This window comes from Miscanthus floridulus, chromosome 2, assembly GCF_019320115.1.
Source record: "Miscanthus floridulus cultivar M001 chromosome 2, ASM1932011v1, whole genome shotgun sequence".
In the NCBI taxonomy this organism is placed as follows: Eukaryota; Viridiplantae; Streptophyta; class Magnoliopsida; order Poales; family Poaceae; genus Miscanthus; species Miscanthus floridulus.
In genome coordinates, this window is record NC_089581.1 from 84,571,603 (window position 1) to 84,576,831 (window position 5,229).

The window sequence follows — 5,229 nt, forward strand, 5'->3', positions numbered from 1 at the left end:
CGACGAGCAAGAGGAGGTCGCGGCGGAGCTTGGAGCTAGCTGGCGATAGCATTTTTGCAGTGGCGTGAGAGCGAGGTAACAGCGGAGGCTCGGCCGGCAATGGCGAGCGGCTGCGGCTCGGTTCGGCGCGAACTGACGAGGCCAGACGCGCATGGCGAAGCAAATAGGCGAGCTGAGGGGCGCATGGCGTCTTCGTGGCAGCAACGGCCTGATGAGCTAGGGTAGCGCCGGTGTACGGCCTCCACTTGGCGCGCGCGGCCAGACAGCAGTCGGCCACGACGGCCTAAACCCAAAACCCTGTAGCTCCGATTCAGTCGAACCTCAACGCCTGACAGCGCGATTTGGAGTCGATGGATCTCCGAATCCTTTGGTAATTAGCGCAAACCTCCAAAACAAAAGTTGAAGTACTATGTACCAGCTACAAAACTCCTTTAGAGATCAAAGTCTAATTCACATTGGATAGAGAGTAAAATCAAGCCAAATTCGAGCCTGCAAAACTGGAAATCAGCCCTTAGACTTAGAAAATTTCTAAGTGTAGAATCAGCCCCAATTCTGACTTGTGGGCCATGTTTGAGACTGTTCCACACATTTTCATAACTTGACCTCTAAACAAAGTTTGTTCCATATAAAATTTGCTACAACTTCGCTTTAGGTTGCTCAGACATGCAAACACTCTAAGTTGTACTTTTTAAACAGTCAAAGATAAGAGCTCTAGGGTCAACACAAGTCAAACTATTACTTAGAAGTGTAATTAGGTAAGATGGTCAACATGAACATTGTTGCTAAAGACATTCTAAGTGTAGCTAAGTTGTTTAAGAGGACATTTGGCACACATTTGCATAGACCACACATGAGCACACACAATTGCTAGCACAAACCAAGCAGTTCAAATAGAAACACACATGAAATGATAATATTCATAATGATATGATGCTTATGAATGAGATGATGATGCTCATGCTCATGTGATGCAAGTGTTTTAGTACAACCATAACATAGGGTGTTACAATAGGTGTGTAGAGGATGATGGTGGTGGTGGCGGTGAAGATGATGAGTCAATAGCAATGGCGGCCACCTTCTTGTTGTCACTTTCATCATCGGAGGATCCACTAGATGAATCAATGTCCGTGAGCCAATCACCGACGATATAAGCCTTTCCACTCTTCTTCTTGTGGAAGTCCTTCTTGCCATCTCTCTTCTTGTATGGCTTGTTCTTTTTCTTCTCATCTTCATCTTCATTGCTTGAGTCATCTTTCTTGCCCTTGTTCTTGTTCTTGAACTTGTCTTTCTTGGGCTTTGTGCATTGATGAGCTAGATGACCAAGTTCTCCACAATTGTAGCAATCCATCTTGGAGATTGGCTTCCTTCTAGAGCTTGTGAAGAACTTCTTCTTCTTGCCATCAAACTTGATGCCACTCTTGTTGAGCTTCATTAGCATCTTGGTGGTCTTCTTCACCATGAGAGAAAGACTTTCATCATCAACTTCATCTTCACTTGAGCTCCCATACTCAAGTCTTGCTTTGCCCTTCTCTTGGCTAGCCTTGAATGCTAAATCTTTTTCTTTCTTCTTTGTAGAGGATGAGCCATCTTGAGGTGTGATGTGCATATATATCTCATGAGCATTGATCTTTCCCAAGATTTGTGTCGGTGTAGTGGTGGAAAGATCACCTTGATGTAGCACGGTCACAATATGCCCATATTTGTCAATGGGGAGAACACTCAAGATCTTTCTTACAACATCGGATGGTTGCATTTGAGTGAGTCCAAGCCCATTGACTTCCTCTACAAGAACATTCAATCGTGAATATATTTCATTAGCATATTCTTTAGGAAGCATTTCAAAAGAGTTGAGCTTTTTCATGACAAGATGATAGCATTCCTCACGCTCACTCTTAGTTCCCTCATGGAGTGCAGAAACGTCTGACCATAGTGCATGGGCGTCTTTGTGGTTCCTCACATGATTGAACACATCTTTGCAAAGGCCTCTAAAGATAGTGTTTCGAGCCTTTGCATTCCACTTCTCATAGTTCACCTCATCGCCTTGTAGGTTAGTAGCATCCCTAGGTTTTGGGAAGCCTTGTGAGGCGGCTCTAAGTATACCAACATCTAGAGCCTCTAGATACGCCTCCATGCGAATTTTCCAATAAGGAAAGTCATCTCTCTCAAAGATAGGAGGAGGTCCATCCCCGTGAGACATCTTGCTCTAGGCGGTTAAGCCTAAAAACGTGAGCATGAGGCTCTGATACCAATTGAAAGGATTAAGATGCCCAAGAGGAGGGTGAATTGGGCTAATTCTAAATTTCTTTGCAATAATTAAATCCTATGGTTAGCCCAATTAACCCCTTGTGCCTAGAAAGTGTTCCTAATTGCTCTACCGCACAAAAGACTTGCAACCTAAGTTCCAATCCTACTCTAGCATGGCAATTCTAAGAATGTAAAACATGAAATGAATTGCTCAAAGTAAATGCTCAAAGTAAATAGAGAGAAAAGGAACACGACAATGTTTTGCCGAGGTATCAGAGAGTCACCACTCCCCACTAGTCCTCGTTGGAGCACATGCGCAAGGGTGTAGCTCCCCCTTGATCCGCGCAAGGATCAAGTGCTCTGTACGGGTTGATTCTTCGACACTCCATCATGGTGAATCACCCACAACCGCTCACAACATGAGTTGGGTCACCCACAAGCTCCGCCAGGTGATCACCGAACTCCCAATCACCACCAAGCCGTCTAGGTGATGGCGATCACTAAGAGTAACAAGCATGAACTCTCACTTGACCATGACAATCCTAATGAGAAGGTGGATGCACACTTTGGTACTCTTGATCTTCACTAATGAGGGCTCTCTTTGGGATTCTCAAATCTCAATCACCTCACTAGGACCTTGCTCTTATTGACACTCTCTAAGGTGTTTCTTAGCTGTTGGAATGAGCAAAAGCACCCCCACACACGAGTGGAGGTGGTATTTATAACACCGGCTGAAAAACGAACCGTTATGTGCCTCTGTGGGGTGACCGGACGCTCCGGTCATGTTGACCGGATGCTCTGGTCAGTATACCCCAAACTCCAGAGTTTGTAGTGTGATCGGACGTGTCCGGTCATGATTTTCCCTCTCTAGAACCTTACTGGAAATGACCGGACGCTGGCTCTCAACGTCCGGTCACTTGACCTTCCAGCATCCAGTCACACTGAACGATTTCACCTCAGTCAAATGAACTGACCGGACTCTGCGCCAACGTCCGATCACACCGAACCCAGCGTCCGGTCAGTATTTGACCCTCCATTCACTTCCAACTCTCGATCATACATGAATGAAGTTTGCTCCATTGGGTCTTAGGCATATGTAGGAGCTACCTAGCGCTAGTTTTAACAAGTGTGCACCACACCTAACTCACTAGACTCACCTAGGTCAAGCTACCCATCCATACCCCCCTTAATAGTACAGCCAAAGGAAAAACAAAGTCCTAAACTACTCTAAGTGTCTCTTCAACCCCAATCGACACTTAGAACTAGTCCATCCTTAACCTTGTCGTCCATCCTTTGAAAACCGAAACGATTTCCATCATAGGGGCATGACCACCTTGATTGCCCAATCGATCTCCATTACCATGGCCTAACTTAATTGCCTCTACAAAACACACGTTAGTCATAGTAATCTTGTATTGTCATTAATCACCGAAACCTTACTAGGGGCCTAGATGCTTTCACACATAATGTACTTATTTATAGTTGCATTGTCCGTGACTCATACATGTTCAGTACAGTATGTTTCAAAGCATAATAAGGAGTTCAATCTAAGGACCTCATGCAAGCTGAACTAGTGGTGTCTCGAGAGCTTGTTGATGAAGAACATGCATGGGGAAGGATCTATGACAAAATGAAAGCAATCATTTATACAATCAAATTCATGGATGAATAACAATCATTGACTCATTGTAGTCCATGGGGTATGTTTGGATCCAAGGATGGTGCGATAAGCTAAGTCTACCAAGATTGACTTGCGTTGGTTGCATATCATCTAGGCAAATTGTGCTGCACTCATTGGAGTATCATCTAGTCGTTGTGCTTCACTCAATTCCTACTAGAACAAATGTTTAGCTTCCCTTGGCATCATTGTTGTCTTTGCGTTGCAGTTATGGTTGGATCCAAGGATGGTGCAATGAGTTTACCAAGATTTTATGCAAAATGACTTCACAAAATTGACCATTGTATTCAGAGCACCCGCAATGGTATAAGTCAGTTACTAGCACTAAGCCAACCTCTCCAATAGTGCTAGCTTTTGGCAATGGCTCATAGTATGATTAGGTCCACATGACACTCTCACATGTCTTGGAATGTGTGTATGAGCCTAGCTCTTAATCAAGAGCTATATTTTTCTCTCTTCTATTAAAATATGAAAAAATGCTTAGAGCTAGCTTATGAGCTAGCCATTACGGTGCCCTAACCATGTCACATTTTCGGTTGCGTAACATCCGATGCATGTGTCATCCTGCTTTAGATTGTCTTGACAAGATAATTCGGTGATGCCATCTATTGAGTGGCGTATCATCTGGCTATGCACTGCTTTGTGGCTTGGACACAATATGGACAACTCATCCCAAAAGAATGTGGTTTTGGAATTTAGAGCGACCCACGGTGAGGCCACCCTGATTGTGGTTCCCGAGGCACCATCCCAATGCTCCCCGACATGTCACATTGAATCAGAGCATTGCTTCCATTAAACGCCCTTAGTCAGCTTCTCCACCCACACATGCCTAGCCTCACCAATCTCGTCACCCTAAACTCTGAGTCCCCCATCCACGCCCTCTGTAGCGCGTCTCCATGTCGAGCTCCTGCTCCCATTCTTGTTCGCCTTTGGCCTCGCAGCGCTCCTGGTGGTTCAGGTTCATCATTGTCAGGCGTCCTACCGTGCTATCTCATGCACTGTGTCGTCACGTAGGATGCCGTTGGCACCATTAATGACTAGGCACGAGTGTTGTGTGCTGGTGCCTTCGTCTTCCTCCCACTCGTGCTGGTCACGCTGGTCTCATCCGGGACCCTCAACCTCATCGGTCCCATCATGCTCCTATTTGTCGTCGCCAGTTCCGTCACACTCCCGTTCGCCCTTGCCAGTTTTGGTGATCTCCAGTTCACCCTTGCTAGCGTGCTCCCCCTCCCCGCAGTTGCCATTCCCACGCTCCCTAGCCTATGTAGGGACCCATCGCGTTAATTTACCTAAATCAAGTGTCATCC